At 43.4% G+C, this 25,065-nt stretch overlaps 1 pseudogene; it reads left to right on the top strand.

Moving 5' to 3' along the window:
- The first annotated feature begins 857 nt into the window (after positions 1-857).
- LOC147916693 (small ribosomal subunit protein eS26 pseudogene) lies at positions 858-3,108 on the top strand (annotated as a pseudogene).
- The last annotated feature ends 21,957 nt before the right edge of the window (positions 3,109-25,065 follow it).

The following is a 25,065-nucleotide window of genomic DNA, read 5'->3' on the forward strand; positions in this document are numbered from 1 at the left end:
CACTTGAAAGCCCGGCCCAGAGACCCCTCATGTTCTGCCAGGCTTTGCGGGGGTCAAAGGACTGGGACCCCTGCAAGGGTTGTCTGAATTCTGAACAGCCATGGAGCAGGCTTGGTAGCTAGGCCTCCAGGTCCCTAGTGTGCACATCTTTGCATGCTTCAGCGGACTTTGTGGAGTCTATTTACCACATCTAAGACCAATTTCCTTCCCTTCAGTTGCTTTGAAGATAATTGAAGGTACTTGCATTGTCTGCCTGGGAATGTAAAAAGCTAGCTAATGCTGCAATCGATGCTTCCCGCTTAATGCTGCGCCTCGGCCCACCAGCCCTGAGCAGTGGCACACGCAGCCTTCAATGACAGCTTCTGCAGATCTTCCCGGCCGGCTACTTTGTTAATCAGAAAGGGGCTGGGGGCTGCGGGGGCCCTCAGGATAATGGCAGGCAGATTGAGTTGTTAAGCCTGAATGAAATATTTAGAAGCACCATTTGCAGGATTCTGCTGGTCGGAGCAGTACTCTCAGCACTGCTTGGGGAAGCGGGTGGGGGAGGGTGCCTAACTGGAGCTCCCCAAGCTAGGGGCACTGATTAGCCTGGTCCAGCCTGCTGTGAGGGAGAGGGCAGCAGTACCATCTCAGGCTGAGAAAATGTCGCAGAGAAGAGGGAGGAGAGGACCAGCCAGGACATGACATCCCCCTGGCTGGCACCATTCCCAGGGCAGGCTGGAACTGCCTCAGGAGGACAGGACGCCAGGCTCTACAAAATGTGTACCTGCAGCCCTTTGGAGGCCATGAAATAGGAGTGCCCACCACCATGGAGAAAGATCCATGTCTTTATCCATCCACACCTCTTCTGGGTCCTGATGCTCAGCACTGGAGTTCAGCTTATCATGGTAAGTTTAACAAGGACTTAGAGAGCTAGCTGAAGCTCAGGTTGTGAGAGGAGGGAATAAAAAAGATGGCATCCTACCTGTCCTTCCTTCCTAAACTACTCTGGGAACAGAACATTCTAGTTCTATGTGCTTTATATTTATACCACACCATACTGACTTCCTCACTTCTAACGTCATAGAATCTCAGCATTAGATGGAACTTTGTAGGTCATGTGTTCCTTCAACATTTATTGAGCTCCTTACCTCCTATGATCAGATATAGGATGTACTAGGCCACCCAACCCATCCCATTCAATATTTTAATCCCCTCTGTAGCACCCATCCCTAGTTGACCAATGCTGCTTTAATGCCTTCATGGATAGGGAAAGCATTATTTCCTATTGATGCTCATTCCAACCAATCTCTGTTAGAATAACTCCTTTTAAGAAAGCCAAAATCTTTTTTTTTTACCTTCTATTTATACCCTTGGCCACTGTTCCCCTGGCCCATTCCCTTCCCATGTCCCCCAGTCATTGCCAAAGCCACAGTAGAGTCCTTCAGATATCTGAAAACAGCCTCCAGGTTCCTTCCAACCCAGCAGCATGACCAAAATCTAATCACTAATCTGAGGAACAAGGTGGACTGTGGCAGTGCTAAGCCTTTTGGATGTCAAGTAACTTAATCCTTTCCTAACTCTTCTCCCTCACATTTAATTCCTTTTCTACTTAATCTCCATGTCTAACACAAAGTAGCAGTCACAAAACTCCTTCATAAAAGCAGGTTACAAGATGGATGTTCTTGTCTGTGATAGACCTGTTTGTAGCAGACAAATTCTCCTGCTAATAAAAACTTAAAAACAAAACGAAACAAAAACAACTCTTTAAAAACCATCAAAGAGCTACCAAGGCAGCCAGGACTTATGAGCCAAAATCCCGAAAAGAAGGGAAATGAATTGAGAAGCATTCTACATTCATGATTGCTTTTTCCCTTGAGGCATTCACTGCTTCCTATGCAGTAGCTCAGAGACTGGGAAGACAAGCAGAGGCTGAGAAGACAAGCATAAAGTAGTAGTTAAGATGCTGTGAAGCTAAGCAGAGCTTTTGACAGTCTCTTGAGGCTGAAGAGACAAATTGGAGTTCAGAGCTACCAAGGCAGCCAGGATATAAAGGTTGAGATCCTGGAGAGAAGAGAAGGTCAAAGAAGTGAGTCCAATATTCAATACCAATTTCCCTCAGGGCATTTGTGCTCTATAAGCAGCAGCCTAGGGGCTGAGAAGCGTAACCAAAAAGTGGCTATGAGGCTAGGAAATTAAAGACATTTTAGCTCTCAGGTCCTCACTTCAAAGATGCCAGAAGAGGGGCTGAGGCTGGGTAAGTTGCACCTTCTTCCTAATAGGATCCTCATTCTTATGTGGACCAAGAAAAAAGGAACAATGGTCGTACCAAAAAGGGTCATGGCCACAGGCAGCCTGTTCACTGCACCCACTGCATCTAATGCATGACCAAAGACAAGGCTGTGGGAGATCAAAATTGGCCCCCCTGAAATGTCTCTTTACCTTGATTATTTTCTCTGATCGACATTTGACCTCTCCCAAACTGCCTGAAGAATTTAACATAGAAGGCCTGTTTCAGGAAGGAGCCACTACCATGTGATGGCTGTAGTATAATGTAAAATAGATGTTACAATAGGAAAGGCACCAACAAGCCCATCTTATCAAAAATTCTCTCTCCCAGGCCGCATTCTCTAGGTGGCCCTGTAAAGGGTTGTCAGACAAACATTTGCATTTCCATCTCCAGGTGAATTGTCTTCTTCCCCTCTGAAATCCCCCAGAGATGTCTCCTCCCCCACCCAACATCCTCTTTTGTCTTGATTTAAATCTATTTAAGGTGAGAAACCTCTGCCATTTGTTGAGAAACTCAGTTTCCCTGGTTTCTCCTATGTACACATGTTATTAAACTTTGTTTTATTTTCTCCTGCTAAGTTGTCTTTTAATTATTTGGCCTGCCATAAGAACTTTAAGGGAAAGGGTGGAGGGGGATTCTCCCTCTTCCCCAACAATGCCATTAAGAAGTTCATCATTTGAAATATAGTAGAGTCTGCAGCCATCAGGGATGTTTCTGCAGCGAGTGTCTTTGACACCTAGGTGCTTCCCAAGCTTTATGTGAAACTACATTACTGTGTGAATTGTGCCATTAACAGCAAGGTAGACAGGAATCCATCTTGTGAAGCCCGAAAGGATTAAACACCCTCACCCTGATTTAGACCTGCAGTGTAAATGACCTCCTGCCCCATGACCTCCACCAAAGCCCAAGGAAGGAGCTGAGTCCACAAGGACTGAAGAGAAACTGTCCTCTGGAAAAAAATTAAATGGCAATTATACTTCTAAAACAAAGAGATTTTAGTAGTCTTACAGTGCTAGGGAGACAAAAATGAAAGACCACCAAGGAGGACAAAGCCTGGTAAACATCCCAGGGTTTCATTTGGGACCCAGGAAGTGCTGAACCCAAAGAGTAAAAGTGAGTAGAGAATATACCAACCTTCACAGAGACTAGAACTCAGCTTCAAATACAGGTGATCTTCCCCTACTCTAGTTGACTAACCAAATCTTAACTAGAAGAAGATAATATCATCCAGAGACTACAGTTTTTCATAACAATGCCTGGCATTCAATAAAAAATGAGTAGGCATTCTAGGACACAGAATAAAATGACCAAAAACCAAAATAAAGAACAGATCATAGAAACACATTCACAGCTGAACCAAATATTGGTGTTTTCAGACACAGACTTTAAAATACATTGGTGAACATCTGCAAGGAAATAGATAAAAATTGGAAATATCAGGGAAAAAAAAACCACTCTGGAATCTTTAAAAAGAACCAAAATACAATTCTAAAACTAAAAATATATAACCAAAATCAATAATTTGGGTTTAACAAGAGATTAGACACTGCTAAAGGGAGGAATAGGTTGAAATGATAGGTTGGAGGACAATAACAAACTGAAAACAAGACAGAATATTTTTAAAAGATGGAAATGTAGAAAAGAGTATGAGACATATGGAACATGCTGAAAAGATCTAGCACATGTGAAACTGGATTCTCAGAAGAAAAGGAGGAAAAAATGTGGCATAAATAACATTTGAAGAATAGTGGCTGAGAATTTTCTAAAACTGAAGAAAGACATAAAGCTACAGATTTTCAGAGAACCTCAAGCAGGATAAATGTATACCTAGGCATATCAATAGCAAAACTGGCTTATTTTTGCCAGAAAAAGGCATATTGAAAACCCCAAACCAAGAGAAAGATTTAAAGCAGCCAAAGAAAAAACCCACATTACTTTCAAATGAGTAACAATAAAACATGGATAACCTCTTAATAGAAATGATAAAAGTAGAAAAAGTAATGATTTTCCATTTATTGTGATAAATCAATGATGCATGTTTTAATATCAAGAGTAGCAACTGAAAGAATAGCAAAAGACAATACAACTAACACAATAATAGAAATAATAAAACATATTTAATTAACTCAAAAGAAGAAAAAAAGGAGGATGAAAGGAGCTTTTAGTAAAATATACAAATAGAAAACATAGTGTTTAAGCCCAAATATATCAGTAATTACGTGAGAGGATAAATATACTAAGCTATCTTATTGAAAACAAAATTGTCAGGCAAATTTTTAATTTGTCAGAGAAGTTTTCAATACCTATTATTTATTTATGGTATTCTGAAAACAAATACAAGATTTCTGGATTGGGGCAGACTATTACTACTTACAGCCATACCTGCACTGGTTCCCTCTGCCCAATTCTCCCCCTTAAGGGTGGTGTAATGAGAGCCCGATGGTTAGGCCTGTACAAGCAAAGGGGGTTCTGGCACCAAAGGAGAGTAATTCCAAAATTATGAATCTGAGTGTTTATTTAGGAACAGTCATACAGCTGCCTTCCTCCCCTCTTGAGAGAGAGAGAGGAACCTTATCTTTCTAATGCAAACAAATTTTCTCAGGGAAGAGAAATGAAAAGCTTTCTATTCTGGAATGCACGTATTTGGCTCTGGAGTAGTTAAGTTTACTTACCCTTTGAACAGGACCAGATGGCTCCATTATAAAGGATAAAAGCAGCTCCAGGTCTATCACCCTTAGAATGTGAAGAGTAAATGTGTCTAGGGGAAAGAGACATTCTCCATTATTATAGCATGTCAATTTTCTTTGCTTAGAAAGACTTAGAAAACTTTAACCGTGCAAAAACATGAAAATATTCATATTGCTTTCCAACAACTGTGATGAAAGGAAACGACTATATGCCACTTACAAGTGACGCATCTTAAATATAAGACCAAAGAAAGGGTAAAGTAAGGGAATAGAAAAAGATATACTATGCAAACACTAACCAAAAGAAAGCTAGTGTAGCTATACTTAGATCAGACAAAGTAGACTTTAAGGCAAGAAGAATTACTGGAGATAAAGAAAGACATTTCCTAATTACAAAAGGATCAATCCACCAGGAAGATATAAACATTTAAATTTGTATGCACTTCATAACAGGACCTCAAAATGTAAAAAGCAAGATTTGAAGCAAGGAAAAATAAAGAATTTCTCACATTTTTCTCAGTAACTGGTAGAATGAGCACACAAAAATATCATAAAGGATACAGAAGATTTGAAATATACATTTAATAAGCCTGAATTAATTAAAACTATACTAAACTAATTAAAAATACATAAAAAAAAAATATACTCAATATCCACTTGGAGGAACAGGGACAAGATATACCCTCCCACCTGAAACAACTAAAAAAATGAACAAAATTTATAAAACAATGGTTCTCAAGACTTTAGACATCAGGCAACAAAGAAGAGTGATCCCTGAGAGATGGGAAATGAAGATGAGTGAGACCTACGATTGTCCCAGGTTACTGGAGAAAGCTTCCAGGCTGTACTGGAAGGAGGGGAAACCCAGGTGGAACTCAGTGATCTCCTTGAATTGAGGAAATAGATCCAAGAGTGTGGGGACGCCAAGATGACCAGAGCTCACTCATACCACAGTTCACATGTTCTCTCATTATTTTTTTAGCCTTTTTTAATCTGGTTCATTTTGAACTGTTTCCACTGCTATATCTTCAAATTCACTAATGTTTTCTTGTACAATGTCTAAACTACAGTAATGCCATCCAGTGTATTTTTCATCTCAAATATTGTAGTTTTTTCATCTTTAGAAATTCAGATTGGGTCTTTGTTCTACTTTTCATGTCTCTACTTACACATAGTATAGTTAAATCTTTGCTCTAGCTTTTTGAGCATGTGGAATACACTTATAATAACTGTTTTTCTGACTTTGTCTACTATTTCTACTATTTGGATCGGTTTTGATTGATTGAAAATTTTCCTCATTATAGGTATAATTTTCCTGCTTCTTTACATATCTGATGATTTTTTTATTGGATGCCAAGCATTATAAATTGTACCCTATTAGGTACTAGATATTTTTGTTTTCCTATAAATAATCCTTAGCTTTGTTCTGGGATGCAGTCAAGTTATTTGGAAACAGGTTGACTTTTTTGAAGTTTGCTTTTAGGCTTTATTAGGTAGGACCAGAGCAGCATTTAATCCAGGGTCAATTTTCCCCACTACTGAAGCAAAATCTTTCTGGTTTCTGTCCCTGATGCTGTATGAATTATGGTTTCCACTCTGGATAGTGGGAATGGATACTATTCTCAGTCCTATATGAGTGCCAGAGATTGTTGCATATAATCTTTTCAGGTGTTTCTTTCCCGGCCTCAGGTAGTTTCCTCAAATGCATGCTCTTGGCAGTACCTATCTGAATATTTAAGGGGGACCCTCTGAAGATCTTTAGAGTTCTCTTCTTCTCTCTCCTTCTCTCTCTCACGTGTGCGCATGCGCAACTCCTTCCTCTCCTAAAGTTAGACTACAATAAGTTTAAGATATATACTATAGACCCTTAAGAAACTACTAAAACAGCAAAAAAAAAGAGTTACAGCTAAATTCAACAAAAGCGATAAAACGGATGCATAACAAATACTCAATTAATACAAATAATAGCAGACATCTTAGGCAAATCTAACACAATAATATATAAAAGGATAATATATCATGACTGGGAATGCAAGATTGGTTTTTCCAAAAATCAATGTAATTTATTGTATTAACAGACCAAAAAAGACAAATCACACAATTATCTCAATAGACACAGAAAAGCATTTGACAAAATTCAATGTCGATTCCTTATAAAAAGTCTCAGAAAACTAGAAATCAAAGAGAACTTCAATCTGATAAAGATCATCATCAAAAACCTACAGCTAATAGCATACTTAAAGAAAAATTCAGGTCAGATGGTTCTCCAGCAAATTTTACCATACATTTAAGAAATAAATCTACACAAACTCTTCCAGAGAACAGAAAAAGTTTACACTTCCCAACTTATATTATGAGACCAGTATAATCCTGATATCAAAACCTGATAAGAACATTTTGTTGTTAGTGCTGTGGAGGCAGTTCCAACTTCTCGCGACCCTGCGTACAGCAGAGCAGACCCTTGCCGGTCTTTTTGCGCCATTCTCTCACCTTCCCGTGCTGTATCAGATAATGCTCTGCTGCTGTTCATAGGGTTTTCATGGCCAATGTTTTTTGAAAGTGAGTGGTCAGGTCCATCTTTTTAGTCTATCTGAGTCTGGATGCTCCACTGAAACCTGTCCATAATGGGTGGCCCTGCTGACTTTTGAAATACCAGTGGCATAGTGTTCAGCATCACAGCAACACGCAGCTGCCACAGTATGACAATGGACAGACAGATGGTGTGGTTCCCTAACCAGGAAATGAACCCGGGCTGTGGCTATGAGATCGCCAAATCTTAACCACTAGACCACCAGGGTTGGCTGATAAGAACATTACAATAAGAAAAACTGCAGATCAATTTGTCTCATGGACGTAAATGTAAAAATCCTGAATAAATTATTAGCAAATTGAATCCAGTGATATATAAAAAGAATAATACATCACAATCAACTTGGGCTTATTCCAGGAAAGCAAAGTTTGTTTACTACTTGAAAATCAATCATTGTAATTGATTGTAATTCACCAATAACAGAATAAAGGAGAAAAAATTACATGATCACCTCAATAGATGTAGAAAAGTCATTTGCTAAAATTCAACACTCATTCATGTTTAAAATTAGAAGAAAAAAAAAGTTTAGCAAATTAGCCACAGAAAGAAACTTCTTTAATTTTATAAAGGGTAACTACAAAAAAATTGCAGTAAACACCATTCTTAATGATAAACATTGAAAGACTTACCCCTGAGATCAGGAATGAGGCAGTGATGTCCACTATCACCCCTCCTACTCAACATTACATAGTAGGTCCTACCCAGTGCAATAAGAAAAAAGAAAAAAAAAGAAATAATGGTTGAAAATAAATAAATAAAGTTGTCACTTTGCAAAGGATGTGATGGTGTATCTGAAAATTCAAAAGGACGTGCAGATAAAATGACAGAGTTAAAAAATTAATTTAGCCAAGTCACGCAAGATTGTAGCTCAATATGCAAAAATTAGTTCTGTTTCTATATACAACCAATCAACAATTAACAAATATTTTTTAAACTTGCCATTTTCAGTAACATCAAAAACATAAAATATCCAGAAATAAATCCAACCAAATATGTGCAAGACCTCTAGATAAAAACCTACATACTTTATGAAGATAAATTAAGGAAGACCTAAATGAGTGGGGAGATACAACATACTTATGGATTAGAAGAATCAATATGGTAAATAAAATATTGCAAAAAAAATCAATTCTCTCCAAATTGACATAAAATTCAATGCCATCCTAATCAAAATCTCAGCATGGTTTTTATTTTGTAGAGATTGACAAACTGATTCTAAAACTTACATGAAAACGCAAAGCAATAAAATAGCGAAGACCACCTTGAAAAGAGTAACAAATTTGAAGGACCTAAACTACCGGATATTAAGTATACTGCAAAGTCTCAGAAATTAAGACACTGTAGAGGGCAGCCCCATGGTGTAGCAGTTAAGTGCACGCACTCCGCTGCTTGCGGCCCTGGTTCGGACCCCGGGTGCGCACTGACGCACTGCTTGTCAGGCCATGCTGTGGCGGTGGCCTACATAAAGTGGAGGAAGATGAGCACGGATGTTAGCTCAGGGCCAGCCTTCCTCAGCAAAAAAAGGAGGATTGGCATGGATGTTAGCTCAGGGCTGATCTTCCTCACACACAAAAAAAGACATTGCAGAATTGGCACAAGGTTCGCAAATGTATAATAGAACAGAATGGAGAATCCAAAAACAGACTCTTATATGCTGTCATTTCATTTCTAACAGAGGCGAGATGACAGAACAATGGGAAATAAACAGTCTTTTCAATACATGGAGCTCAATCAATTGGATATTCATATGGGGGAAAAAATCAATTTTGATTCCTACCTCACACCATACACAAAAATCAATTCCAGATGTATTGTAAGCAAAAAGTGAAAGGTAAGACAATAAGGCTTCTAGAACATAGGACAATATATTAATGACCTTGAAGTAGGCAAATATTTCTTTAACAGGGCACAACATGCACTAACTATAAAGGAAAATATTGATAATGGGATTACATTAAAATTTAAAACTCTGTTTATCAAATGATACCTTAAAAGAGTGAAAGGCAACCCCTATAGTGGGAGAAAATGCTTGCAAAATATATATTTGACCAAAATACTCATAACCAGAATATATAAGACTGCTACAATCAATAAGAAAATCAAATAGAAAAATGGGGAAAAGATGAAAGGTATTTCAAAAAAGAAGATATCTATGTGTCCAATAAGCATATGAAAAGGCATTTAATTTCATTAGCCATTAGGGCAATGCAAATTAAAACCATAATGAGTTACTACTACACACTCACCAGAACAGAAAAAATTTAAAACATTGAATATAACCGAGTATCAGCAAAGACATGAAACAAATGGAACTCTCACAGATTGCTGGTACAAATATAAATTGGTACAACCACAAGCTTACTCCTAAGTATATACCTAATAGAAATGTGTACCTATGTGCACTAAAATAAGTTCCTAATATCAACACACTGGGGTGGTGGGGGGAGTGTCCATCAACAGTTAAAAGAGTAAATAAATTGTGATGTATTCATACAGTGGACTACTACACAACAAAGAAAATGGATGAACTATTGCTACATACAATAGCATGGAAGTACCTTACAAATATAATGTGGAACAAAAGAAGTCACATACAGAAGAGCATATACTGTATGATTCTACTTGTATAAAATCCCAAAGCAGACAAAACTCCTCTACAGCGATGGAAGTCAAAATATGGTTATGTTTGGTGGGGTTAGTGAATAAGAGGTGAGAGAGAGTTTTTGGGTGCAGGTAATAGTCTGTTTCTTGATCTGGATGGTAGTTGATTACTTGACACTGAAAATTCATTGAACTATGCACTTACGACTTGTGACTTCTCTGTGTACATTTTTGGCTTTGATTTTTTAAATGCTTATCAAAAAATAAAATTACAAACATCATCTGTAGCATGATTTTATATATGTAAACCTGTGTAAAGAATATGTGTTAAACATATATGGCTATATATGCCAAAATACTAACAATGATTATACCTGGGTGTTGGTTTATGAGTAATTTTCACATTCTTCTTTATACCTTTTTGTATTGTCTGAATATTTTCAATGAGAATTTATTACTTTTATAAAAACTACAAATAATAAAGCCTTAAATGAAGTTCTAATTTTCAGATAGTAAAATGGTATTGTGGTTATGTTTAAAGGAGAAAATCTCTTACAAATACATAACTGAAACATTTACATATGGAATAATATGATGTCTAACAGGGGACAGGGAGAAGTGGGGAATATAGATTTTTTTTAATGGCCATATATTGGTAATTGTTGAGGCTGAATTACGGTCCATGGGGGTTCATTGTACTCTTTCCTTCATCTATGTGTGTTTGAATAATAAAAAGTTGTAAAACAAACAAACATTCTTTCACAAACATAGAATTTATGCATGGCAGATACACCCATAGCAAAAGCTATGCATAATCTGTATGCATAGCTAGAGAGAAGTTTTAGAGAAGATTTTCTCAATACTTGGATGGAGGGCAGCTGGACTCTATACAGAGTCTGACATGGAGACTGTTCATGCCATGTTGAAGGTCCACCAGGATTCAAGCCTTGGTCAAGAGTCCAGCTCATAGAACCATTGCTCCAAAGGAAGCAGACCACTCACGGGCCTCAACCTCCTTCCAGCCTAGAGAGGTTCCAAGCCTGATGGAGCACGCAGTGACTTAGAAGATGGAGGACCAATAGCTGACCCTTACTCTAAGGCTTCTCTAAAAGGAGACAAGGAGGCCACTTATTTCTTGAGGAATCAGAACCTACCTTAGAAGTTTATTGCCCTTTCAAGCCTAGGAGTAAGGTATCAGGGACAGGAATTGGTCGGGAGATGGGAAAGAAGGGAGTCGTAAATTGCCTTAGATGGAAATGCAGTAGCTCTTGTGAGTTCTGGCCAGAGCTAGAGGCCCTTGGGTGCTATCTACAGTGGTCCTCAGGTCCCATTTCAGATGTCATCTGGTTGATTCCGGTCCTGACTTTTGTTTGCTCATCACCTAAGCCTGATCAGCCTTGATGTGGGTATGACCGTGCCTCAATCTGTCTTTTTGACTAATCCAGCCTTGACACTCTACGATGCTAGTCTTTTCTGTAACCTCTTCTGGTTAGTAAATAAAATCACCACTAGCTGAATTTCAAGTACAAGTCAAAGATGTTAATTTCTTTTGGAGGAGGGTGTTAGGTCGGAGGAGTCAGTAAGACAGCTGAGAAATCTTCTAAATGGGGAAAAGACTGCCACACTTCTTCAAAAACTCAGAACTAGGCTGTTACCTAAAAATTTATGTTTCTCTTTTTAATCCTAGGGCAATCTAGAACTTGAGGATTGATCAAGGATGACAAACTAAAGCATCCTCTAGAACAATGCTGTCCAATAGAAATACAATACAAGCCACAAATGTGAACTATATATATAATTTTAAATTTTCTCATAGCCAATTTTAAAAAGTAAAGAAAAAAAGAAATGTGAAATTGATAAGGTATTTTATTAAATCCAATATGTCCAAAATATTATTATTTCAACACGTAGTAAACATAAAAAATATTAATGAGATATTTTACACTCTTGTTTTGTGCTACATCTTTGAAATCCAGAGTACATTTTATACTTAGGGCACATTCAATTCAGACTAGCCATATTTCAAGAACTCAATAGCCACATGCGGCTAGTGCCTCTCTTTTTGGACAAGCACAGCTCTAGAAGGCAAGCAAGGAATGGTGCCCCTCGTGACTGCTAAAGACTGTTACAGCTGAGGGGCTGGGCTTTCAATCATAAGCTGCCCCAAGGCCTACAAATCACCAGTCATGCCCAAGCCCTGGAGAACCCATTGTTCTATTCAAGTGCTAGATAAGACTGGAGACACAAGAAGCAATAACTGACAATAATTATGGACGTGGTGAAAATGTTATCAAACTGTTTCCAGTCTCTATTTATTCACCTTGAGTGATGATCCTTGGCTATTCCACTAACGTTAAAAAATTTATACTTTTAAAGCATAATATAAGTGTGAATGTGTGCTAACATCTCTTAAAGGTCATTGGAAGCCTAGTAGTTCCAACCACATGACCCTCTGCGAGTGGCTACCAAAGTACTCAGAAAAAAATAGAATCATATTCCCTACTGCAAAACTTTCAGAGCTAATCCTGGAAAATGGAAAGAGCTAAGTGAAATACTGAAAAGAAACATCTGGGGAAAAAATATATAACATGTTGCAAATTAATTACAGTTTCAGAGTAAGAGGCAAGGGGCAGGATGATGTGGTGAACAAGTGTGGGCGTTGGAGCCCCACTGCTTGACCTTGCAATGTCTCAAGTCTCTCATCTGTAAAATGGGATAATGCTATCTGTTTCTCAGCTGTTGAAGATTAAATGAGATAAAACATAGTGCCTAGTAAGTTCCTTGCCCAGAGCAGATGCAAAAAGTGCATTATTTCATTTTTGTAATCAAAAAATATTTGTTCAACCATCAATATGTGGCAGACGCTGGAAAAAACCAAGCATATAAAGGGGTATTAACAAACGTAGGGAAGTGAGTACCACTCAGAGGGCCTGTCCTTTCTAAGAAAGGCTTCCACCCAGCTCTGCAGCTCTAGACTGCATTTGTCACTTGCGTCCCTCTCACTTATGAAATCTCCAGAGCAACACACTGGCCTCAAGAGTTTGGCGTTGTAAATCTGTTCACCATTATTTCGACTATTGACAGACATTGTACTTAAGGAGAGGATGGGAAAGTTTCTTGAGGGCCTGGAGAGCAGATGCAGGCATGTGTCCCGATCACCCAAAGGTGTAGAATCCAGGAAAGTTCAATTATAGGAGTGAAATGATGGCTATAGAGAGATAGCCGCCAAAAATCCTCTTTGTGACTTTCTGGATCACCTCTCTTTCCCTTATCTCCCCCTGCCACTGCTTCGGAGTGCCTGGCTCTTTCCAAGCTGCCCAGTGCTGAGCAGGGGACACAGTGCCGTGATGAGCCAGTAATTTCTAGAGAGCTCCAGCTAAACTGTGTATCACCTGCTGCATCAACAGAAGTGTAGGTCCAGAGCAGGGGAGCACATTGTCAGTCTACAGGTGCATGACCATTAGCGCCGTGGGACTTCAGTGCTGCCTACTAATGGAGGTGCCCAGTAATCGCAGTTGCTAATGTGCATGCCCTTTTGGTTTTATTCTTGTCCCAGCCCACTTGGCACCACAGTGAGAGCCTCCATCTACTCCCACTTCCTTCCCTCTCCCAGCACCTGGATTCACCCTCCACTAATCATCCTGTGCTCTTCTGAAGCACATCTGCAGAAGACAGGCCATGACCTTGAGCTTCTCCAAGGCAGCTCATCTCCAACAAGCAATAGGTCAGCAATAGCACCCAGGACTCGGGATCTCACACAAGGTGGGTACCTGCTGATCAGACCATCGACAACGATTTAGTACATACCAGGCCCACACTAGGCACCAAGGACCTCACTGTAAATGAGACTTAGGAGGGGACAACTAAGGGGGCTAGTGAGAAAGCCCATATCCTAGGGGAGTAGAGGGGGGAGGGGAGGTAGAACTACCATCTGGTGAGTCCTACCAGGTCTGAACACTGTGCCTTACAAGCTTTCCCAATTTAACCTTCAGCCTAGCTCTGTGAGATAGAAATTATCCCCATTTCACAGATGAGAGAATTAAAGCAACTCAGAGTGAAAGTAATTTGTCCAAAGCCATTCCTCCAGGATTTGACAGAGCTGATACTAGAAGTTACGTTTCTCTGACTTCACTATCTTTTTGATCACAAATAGTCTCTAAACTTTACATGAATATATACTTGCTTCCTAGACCCAGCAAGTGAATGTACCTGAGTAATTCAACAAAATGTGTCCTTCGGGGGCAGTTCTGGTAGAATTCTCCTGTTCCCTGAGGGCAACCTCACTCAGTTAAATCCCTCAACCATTGTGATTCTGCCCCCAGTGCTCTGTCTCACACACAAGGAACATTCAGCCGCCTGAGACTCACCCTGCATCTGTCCTGGAGCCTTTGGAAATCCGCTGCCTCCCTCACACAATGGAGCAGGGCCAGAGTGGCTGGGATAAGTCCAGCCCAGCCTGGAAGCTAAACAATCTGTGACCCAAGTCTTCTTGAAACTGAGAAGCTTACAGTTGGAAGGAGCCTTCAAAGTCATCTTATCCAACTCCCCAGCTCCAGTTGGAGTTGCCTCCACAAGGACTCCAAATGCCTCTCACTGTCTCTCATCGTAAGAAATTTCCCAGCCTCTGCTTTATGGCCTTCCTCCAGTGACCAGGAACTCGCCACCTCCCTAGGGAGCCGATGTCCCGCTTGTCAGCTTCAACTGGAGAAAGCTCTTCCTTGCATTGGGCGCAAGGCCTGTCTTCCTGGGACTTCTACACACATCCTATTTCTACTCTTAGGGATGCAGAGAACAGGCACATCTTCTTACTCACAATAGCCCTTGGGAAACTGTTATGACACTCCTGTAAGTCTTTTGGCCTGCAGACCAGATATCTTCATTTCCTCAACCATTCCTTATGAGACACGGCTTTACCTTCCACTCCATCTCTATCACTCTCCACTGAATGTGCTCCAGCTGACAGGTCTCTCTGATAGTGTACTATACAAAGGGGTCATTACTTGCTGCAATTCTCTCCTCTTTCCTCTCTGTCTCTCTCCTCTCTGTTTCTCTTTCTTTCAGGCTCATCACAGAGAACAAGTTAAATCAGATCCTGGAGCCTCATCCCCAGGCATTCCCATGGAGCTTTGGCAGCCAATTTATTAGCACCTCCATGAGACTTGGGGGTCTCCCTCAAGACCCTCACCACTACCTCACAGAGACTTTTGCTACCAGCCATTGCTAGAGGAGATGGGCACATACATGCAGAAACATGTTAAATTGCCAGGGCTTGGCCTGGGCTCAGAAAACCTTCACAACTCTTTGGGTACCAGCTGGGGGACAACCTGCCTCTTCAACTGCATTACCTTCATCCAGATAAAATGGGACAACCAGGGTGAATAAGAATTTCCATGTCAGCTGCCCCTAGAGCTGGGAGGGGACACTATCTCAAAGACATTCTTCTAGTTCCTGCCACAGGACTCCTTCTCTTTCTTGGGACACCATGACTGGGGGGCCATAAGTGAAGGAGCAGAGGCTTGGGTTAGATGATGAGAAAAACACCTGGATTACACTCTGCGATGCTGAGGCTCATGGCAGTCATCTGAGGACACCCAGGGAGGCCATCCTTTGCTCAAAGTTGATGAGGCAGCAGGGCATTTCATCACCCAATACATTTTGGGAAGGGCCCTCAGATATAGAGGGCAACAAATCTTGAAATCCAGCCTGAACCCAAACACGTGTGTAATCACTCCCTCTCCCCACAGTTATACAACTAGCCTGCATAACTGCATGAGAGGCTAGAGAAGTATAAGAAAGAGCACACTTCACTCCTCCCGTAGGCTGGCTGTGACATCACTCCAGTTCTGGCTAACTGTGCAGAGGAAGCATGCAGGGGGACACCAGGGGAATCTCGATGGGCAGGAGAGGCCCTGGAGCCACTGCCTGCCCTACTTGTTTTATATACTACCTAAGACCTGTCTGTGTCCCCAAGACCTTACAGTCAGTTAGGGGACATGCTATACCCTGGTGACGGCAAGTTCAATCACACTATGGGCAGCAGAGGGTGAGGCATAGGCAGTCCAGGGAGTTAATCGCATAGTAAAGGCTGGAGGAGGAATCCTGTAGAGAAAGTGGAGTCTTCAAAGAGGACACACATGGGAGGTCTAATCAATCACTGGAGCCAATACATTTGCTCTGGTAATTCCAATTATGTTGGCCCAGATAAGCAAACATTCCCGGGACAGTACCCTCAGATCCACGCGCCCACCTCCCTCACACCTCCAGCCCAGCCAGAGCACCCCAGCTCTCCGCCCAGTGGCCCAGGGAACATTGTCAAGTGAGGGCCAGCCTTCTCCACTTGCTTGTCTCCCTTTCTCCATCTGTCTGTAGTCCCAGGTTTCCCTCTTACTCTACCTGATTCTAAGCACCCTCTACTCTTCTCCCAGGAAAAGCACTCAGGAGATGCTGTGATAAGCTCATTCAACCTACGTGTTGCCTTTTAAAGAACAAACACATTAAAATAAAGGAATAACATTCAAATTATGGAATCTTGGACATCAGGACATCGGTAGGGGAGGTATTTCTGGTTCAAAAAGTGAGAGGAGGTGCTTCTAAGATCCCGCGGTCCCACTGTAGCTGGGGGCTTCCTCTGATTCCCAAGAAGCTGTTTCTACTTCCTGGAGCTGGGGATCTCACTGAATAACAGCAAAAGGAGACAGCTGTGTCCATTTCACCTACTCCCAGTGTGATCTGTGGGCCGTGTCCACACTCAACCATAGATTTCCCCAGCATGTCCCATCCCAGCCGAACCACAGGTTCACTGTGTGACCCCAGGAAGGTCTCTTCTCCTCCTTGGCCTTGTTTTCTCATCTGTAAGACAAGAGGCTTGAACTAGATGGCTCCTGAGCCCACTTCCTCACTGACATTCTGGTCACCTGGGTCTCTAGACTGCAGCTGACACCTGCCTCTTGGTAGGAAATGTTGTCCTCATCCTCCCCCACACCTTCTCCCTCTGGTGACCTGCAACCCCACCCTCATCAAGAAAAGAAGATGCAGAAGATCTGAGATGAAAGAATCCTCTTTTTCCTATCCCTTTCCTTGCAGGCACTCAGGAGATGCCTGGAGGGACAAGAAACTGGGTAGCAGGACGAAAATCTCTCTAATACATCAACTTGGTATTTTTCTCCTGGTCTAGGGTGAAAAGAGAAGGGAAAGGAAGTACCAGAGGTTGAACCTGATACCCAATTAGGTCCTAATTTGAACAAGCATCCAGTCCTGAGTCTATGCCAGGGCAAGATATACATGGGCAAGGAGAGGCCAGGATCATACTTGCCTTCCTCTCCAGACTGGGCTGTACCAAATAGTTTCCGTTGAAGATTGGAGATGGCTTGGCAGGAGGGTTGGCAAAGAGATTAAAACTTCAGAAAGGCAGCCGGACTTGCTGACTGCTAAGGCCCCTTCCAGTTCTGGCATTCTATGAGAAATGGTACCCAGGCTGGGCCATCAGGGGTCCCTAAAATAGCTGTAATGCCCACCTTGCCTGTCCCTGCTCAGAGCCCCTGCCAGCCAAGAGCCCAGTTTCCAAGGCTGGATGACCATGTGGATCACCATCAGCACCACCACCCACCCTTCTGTGCACGCACTCCTCCCTGTTTATGGACATGGGAGAGGCATACAGGCTGGGGACACAGCCATTTCCATTCTAACTGCCCACAGGCAGCCAGAGGGCTGGAAAATGAAGCTGCAAAACTGCTCAGAAATTAGGGGAGCTGGAGTCCCCGAGCCCTGAAGACTGAGAAGAGCCCAGTCATCTGGGTCTGACCTGGATTTGAGCATTGGCCCTGGACACTGAGGGCCCATCAGGCTGTGGGAAGGGCTGCTGGCCCTGCAAACCAGTGACCAGTATGACTCCACTGAGAACATTGCTGTGCCCAAGAGTGGGGAGAGCACATGACCCCCTTAGCACAGCCAGGGCTGTGCACGGCAGCCTGCCCTCGCCTCTCTTTTTCAAAACCAACTCTTTGAGGAGACAGGGATGCCCAATGGAATATGCATGGCCAGGACTTGGGGGATTGGGTTCTGCCAGCTGTGCAACCTTGTCATCTAGCTTATCCCTCTCTCTGGGCCTCAGTTTCCCCATAAGGGGTTGGCCTATATGACTCCATAGGCTCTTCCAATGCAATGCCCCTCCAAGAGGAGAGCTAGTAGACTCATTCACAGTGAGGTGCAGGTAAACGATAGGGCTGAAGCATTTCCACTCCTAACAGCAGAAACAACTCTATCAGAAGGAATGAAGGGACAATGATAGAACTTCAGGTAGGAGAACAAGCCAGTTGGTGTACCCTCCTGAGACAGAGAAAAGAGGTAAAAGATGACCTCTGAGAAGAATGAAAAGTTTGACCAAGCTTAGAAACTTGAAGCTCGCTCTCTGGCTGAGTTTCTTCCAAAAACATGGAGGAAGAAGGAGATGGTCATTAGCCCAGGCCCCAGCCCTCTTTCGGACAACTCCAGGAATGGACAAGCAAGTGCCACCAGATGCCTTCCTGCTGCTCCCCCAGCATCTATTTGTGTCTGAGTGTCTACTGGGGGCAAAGGGGCTGGCTTCTTCCTGCCAATGCCACAGCCTTTAGCAGAAGGGTGGGGAGGGGGGTCCTGCAAACCGCACTTTGTATAGAAGGGATCCTAGATTCAAGTAAACACGAAGGGCAGTCTTACAGGGTGGAACTTTATAAAACAATACACGCAACCCAGGGCAGGAGAGGGTGGCATGACTGGGTGGGAACAAAATCTACCCATTTGCTTCAGTGACTAAGAAAATAGAAGTACAGGATGATTCTGTGTGGCATGCAAGTGCGTAGTTTTTTCTAGTACCTCTGCCTGAACCACCCGGTGGCCCTGCCCAACCACCAGTAAGTAGTACACAGACTTTCCCCTCTCCCTCTCCTCCTTGCCTCATGCAATGATATCTAGGCTTGAATGAATTATTATATAATTATAGACCCCAAATTTCATCCATACCCTTTATCTCTTTTAAATTTTGCTGCATTTTACTAATGAGAAAATTGAGGCTCAGAAAAGTGAAAAGACTTAGCCAAGATCAGACACTCAATAATCGGACTTGAACCCAGGTCTCCAGAGGCTCCATCCAAAGTCTTTCCACCGTGTCAGAGCTGCTGGGCTGGGAGGGGAGGAGCGAGGCAAGCTTGCGAGCAGGCATCAGTCAATTCCCCCTGTGGCAGGAGGGCAGTGAGGCCAGGGCTGATGGAGGCCCAGGAGCCCATGGCATGGGGGGAGAGTTTTCCCGCAAAATGGAGCAGGCCGCCAGCATGCTCATTACCCAGCCTTATTCCATTTCATAATAAATGGAGCCCCTGGAGGGCCAGTCACAATGGGGTGGGGTGAGATGGGGAATGAAGACTATTACGGGATTTTAACCTTCGTCTTCTCTTTCCGGGCCTCTGGAACAGCTGTTCGACAAAATGGATCTTTGCAGACAATCATTTTTGCTGCATTACTTAATATACAGTTGCTCTCGGCAAGAGATATAATTGACTTGCTTAACTAATCAATCTTTCTATAAGCATAGCTGCTTTTCCTCTCCCACTGGGGGAGGGAAGCAGGGGAAGGGGGAGGAAAAGAGAAATTACAAGGAGCAACCTTTGGCATGAATTACAGAGCTCTAACACCAGCTGAGGTTTCAGGGCTGAGGGCAAAACCACCGCAAAGCCTTCCCATCCAGTTTCCTTCCTGGTCCAGATGTGGTCTGTGGTGGCCTGGAGTAATGATCACGCCACATGAAACAAAAGCACAAGTGCCAAAGGAAGTCAAAGGAGCTGTGGCCCAGGCAATCCAAAATCATCTTTAGTTGTCTTTGGAGCGACTCGCTGTAGATTCAGAAATAAGAGTGTTTCTGATGACCTGGGATTTCACAGCACTCCAAGTAAGTCATGAAGCTATGGATAAAATCTCAGCTGGGCTGAGCATGAAAATATTCAGCGTTACCCATTCTCCACCCACCCCCTCTCCCAGCTCAGTTTCCCCATCTCTCCTGTTTAGGTGATGAGAAGTGTCACCCAGCAAACTCTCCCAAAGCATAGGACCAGACGGAGCTGCCCTCTCTTGAACATGTTCTGCATTTGACTCACCCCTTCTCTCAATTCAAAAGAGGAAACGTTAACCCTCCTTCCTTCCTTTTCTTCTCTTCCCCTCCACCACGAATCTCCATCACTCTCCACACCTACACACACACACACATACACACTCCCCCAGGTACTGTTGAATTTGGGGCTATCATTCTAAATTTAGAGGAAATAGAGTTGGAGGATGAATCACAAAGTAGAGAGGGTGGCTGAGTTAAAATGATGATGGCACCCAAGCAGCTAAATGATGGAATCAAAAACACCCCCCTCATGGCCCCTCCCCACGTCCTCTCAGCACCCAACCCTGATAAGTCCACCTCCTTCTTTAAGTCCTAGCTCACTTATCACCCAGCTGAGTGAGGGGGCCCTGTCCAGCCTCCCACCCGTGTGCATCCAGACAGACTACTTAGATGTTGTTGTTATTATTTATCTGCATGCCTGTCTCCCCAACTCCACAAGGATCTTTGTGAAAGCAAGGATTTTGACTTGAATATCTGTATTTCTTCAGTGCCTAGTACTTTTTCAGAAATATAGTAGGCACTCAATGTAAGATTCATATGGAATCATGAAGTCAAAATTACAATGTCTCTGTTTCAAGACAATGGGCTCCTGTCACCCAGTAGATGTCTCTCTAGAGAAGAGGCATGAGACCCATCTTCTGTCCCATTCAACATTTTTATCAATGGCATGGATAAACTTTGAGAAAGGATGATGACCTAATTTGTATATGACAAAGTTTAAAGAAATTAATTGCATGGCAGACCCAGAAACCACGGAGACGAAATCTAGGAGTGCTAAGCGCAAAGTCCTGCATTTATGTTCAAAGAATCCATTGAACAAGTATAAGATAAAGGAGCTCTGGCTTGGCAGAGATCCATGAGAAAAAGATCTTGGGTTTTGAGCTGACCACAAGCTCAGTATGGTGGTGCATCTGCTAGGAAGAGAAAGAAATCTTAAAAGTGCACAATTAGACAGGAGAAACAATAGCCCCTCTGTAGTCTACCCTGGTGGAGCCCATCTGGACCACTGGGCTATGCTCTTATGAGCTCACTATAAAGGAGCAGAGGAGAGTGACTAGGATACCAAGGAGTCTAGAAACAGTGGCAAAGTGTCTGGGAGTGTTTCGCCCTGAACAAATGACAGCTAGTTTCAAACATGAGACAGGCTGTTCCTTGGAGGAGAGAGGAGTCAAGATTTACCTGGCAGTGTAGAGGTTAAAAAGGCAGGTTCAGAAGCCAGACCCGCCTGGGTTCAAAGGTGAGTGACTTAGGGCAAGTTTCTTGACTTCTGTGTACCCCAGTTTCCTTGTCTATAAAATAGATATATTGGTTCTTAGCTTCTGGGTTAAATGAGTTAACACATGCAAAGATCTTCAGAGAGTGAAAGGCTGCACATGATTCCATTTAAGGTCCCTTTCAAATCTAAGATTCTTGGAGTCTGCAGGAAGTCTCCTTCCCTTCCTTACCCTTTTGGGGAGCTGATCAATTTTTTCCTTTCACGCAAGAGGTGGAGCATCAGTGGGATTTCGTACTCTGTAGAGAGGGGCTTCAAACTCTCCTTGGCCCATGACAGAACCTTTGAGCCCCCACCTCCACCCCATTGGGACAGACAATGCCTCACCCCAGCAGAGTCTGGTCAGCAGGCCTGGAGCTCTGAGTGCTCCCCAAGGAGGGAGGAGGCACCTTCCTGGTGAGCACTTGAGCCCGGTAGAGCGGGCCTAGGTCTTGGCCCCCAAGCTGTGAGTTAACACCAGAAAGGCCAGGTGCCTAGGGGACACAGAGGGAAAGTAGAAATGAGATTTAATTACAAGAGCCACCAAGCTCTCCTGGGAACAGAGGCTTCGCAGCCAGGTCCGAGTGTGACATTTCTGGAGGTCCAGGGAAAAGGGCTCGCTTTCTCCTCGTGCCTCTGCCTCGCAGACAGCTGCCAGCGTTATTTCAGCAGAAAGGCAGCCTTGGCCAGGCCTGGGCCCCAGTGAGAATGCAGCAGCGGGAGGCGTCTATTGAATTACTGACCCAGAAAGGGGGGAACATGTGGGAGTGGTCAGCCGTTCTGGTGGCTGCAGCAGAGGTTTTGTGCTGAGGAAATGCTGTCTGGAATCCTGCTCTGCTTTGGGCCTTGGCTTGGAATTCATAAAAATGACTTTACCACTTTCTCCCAAGGTGACCTTGAGCCAAGTTGTTTCACTTCTTTGAGCCTCAGTTTCCATATGCACAAAATGAGGGGCTGCGCTGGTTGACTTCAAATCCCCCTTCCTGTTCAAACGCAGGTTGCCAAGAAACCTCACAGTCTTCGGTTATTTAACTCTCCCAACAACCTGTTGAGGTAGGCAGGCCAAATCCTATAGTTTACAGAAGAGGAAACCTTAAGAGGGGTAAATGACTCACCAAGAGTCACAGAGCTAGGAAGCAGAAGAAATGAGACCTACACCCAAGTATGTTGGACCCCAAAAGGTGGTGCATTTTTCTTCCTCCACCTGATTGTCTTTCTCACACCACATCCGGCATCTCACTCCACCCCTCCCACATGTTCCTACCCCAAGTCCTGTGGAGTCTCCTTTCTGGTAAGGGGGTGAGTGGGATGCACGGTGAGCTGGGTAGGGGCAAGAAAGGGGACAGAGACTGCTGAGGGTCAGGGCCAGCTCCTCCCAGACAGGAGCTAGGTATTGATCCTCCCGAGGAGGCAGCTGCCTGGCCTGGTGAGATGGATCAGGGTCTGATGCTGTAAGCACACATCATTGTTTTGGCACATTAGCACTGAGCCTTCCTCTGCAAATGGATGTGATTTTTATGGCATTGTTTATGGAGGTAAATATTCACATTGATTCTCTTTTCCGTCTCCCAGGGCTCTTCTGGGAAGGAACAGACAAACACTACCACCCCCCTGGGGTGGGAAGCTGCTTCCCTGCCCCCCAAACAGACAATGGCCTTGTCTCCCTGCAAGCCCGCCACAGGTCCCCAGTAATGTCAGGGGCTGAGTCCCAGAGCCTCAGATGCCTCCCAATCTTCATCCGTTTACTCCCCTGAACCCTAGAAGCCTGTGATTAGGAAAACAAGACAAAACAAATATAGCAAAACAAAACAAACAAGAAAAGGCAGCCCCTGAGTCGTTTCTCATTGGCTGGGTCATCTGGGGCCTCTGCTTCTCCAATCCTCCACAGAGCAGTTTATCTCCTGGTAATCTCCGAGCAGGTGTCTTTCCACTAAAGCAACAGGCCCAGTTCCCTTTCCCTTATTCACTAACAGAGCAGTGACACGCATCTTCCTTTCCTAGGGCTGCAAGCCCTCTTCCAGGCTGTGTTTAAAAGGGGTGCCATTCATATTCCTCTGGCCAAGGATCCCAGGACCTGGCCACCTGCTCTTCCTCAGTAGGAAACAGCATGCCCTCACCCACAACAGAAACTTATTTCCATCCCAAACCACTGATCTCCCTCTGGGGCTCAGAGAGAGCCTGAGCAATCACTCAGTCCAAATGCCACCACTAACTAGCTAGACTAGTGCATCCTCTCCCAAACCTTGACCCATGCAGCCTTAGTGCCCATTTACACAAAACAAGGAGGGTTCTGGGGCCAAATATACTTTCTTCCTCTTACAGGTTCCTGAAGCATAACCTCTAAAAGGCACCCAAAGTCCTGTAGTGAAGCAAGATCTTTCACTGTGTTTAACCCAAGGTTCTCCAAGCTTTTTCACCCACACATTCCTTTCTCACTAGAATGATTGAGATTTTGGAACTAGGGTTCCATGAAACACAATTCTGGAAACTATGGACTAGCTGATCCTCTGGGTGCCCTGTAAGCCCTGACAGTTCATGATTCTATAATCTAAACCTCTACAATATCGTTTAATGTGGCCAAAGATGTGTACAGCCTCTCTGCGTCTCTATGATGTGCCTCTATGGTCTACCATGCCCTGTCTGGGGTGATTGGAGGTTCCTCCTTTGTGGTAACCTGAAGAAAGGGGAAAGGGCTCAAGATCTACACTCCCAAATCTCAACAGTTGTACCCACTGTTTCTACAGCAGCATAGCTGTCACAGCCTCTTACAAGCCGGGTTTCAGTTCTGTTTCTGCTACTTACAACTATGGGGCCTTAGACAAGTCATTAAAGTCCTCTGAGCCTTGGTGTGGCATACAGAATTCTAAGACAGCTCCCAAGAGTCCCATGGCAGGTATCCACACCCTCTACAATTCCCTCCCCTGGAGTATGGGATCTCACTCTTGCTATTAGGTTACTAATCAGTTGACTTTGAGTTAATCAAAAGGGAGCTTACCTTGGTGGGCCTGACCTATGGGCTGCTTTCTAGAACAAGGAGGTCAGAACATCACTTCAACCCTTTTGCTTATCTTTTCTCACTTTCTTTCAGTACTGTTCCTGTGTGTACCTTGGGATTAAAGTGGGCTGAGTGGAATCAAGCCATAACCCATTGTGTGAAGGAAAGAAACCCCTCAAGAGCAGATTAACGGACTTGGCCACCTGAAAGTAAGAAAGTCCTACCAATTTTCCAACCTCCACTCACCAGAAGGTCAATAGTTGGATTCATTGACAGTCAGCCAAACACGCATTCATCCGATAACAAGCACTCACTGTATACCAGCCATGTGTGGACCTGTGCAGGTGCTGGGAATAAGACAGCATCCTTGCACTTAAGGAGTTCTCAGTGTGTTAGGGGTGCAAACTGGTGGTGACGATAAGATTTCTATCAGGGACACAGCCTGAGATTGGAGTTCTATAGGCCTATTTGATTGTGAGCATCAAGTATCAAAGGAGAGACAATGACTCTTTATTTCATTGGGGTGGACATCA

This window comes from Ceratotherium simum, chromosome 7 (genome assembly GCF_057802395.1).
Source record: "Ceratotherium simum simum isolate JZ-2026a chromosome 7, ASM5780239v1, whole genome shotgun sequence".
NCBI classification, from domain to species: domain Eukaryota; kingdom Metazoa; phylum Chordata; class Mammalia; order Perissodactyla; family Rhinocerotidae; genus Ceratotherium; species Ceratotherium simum.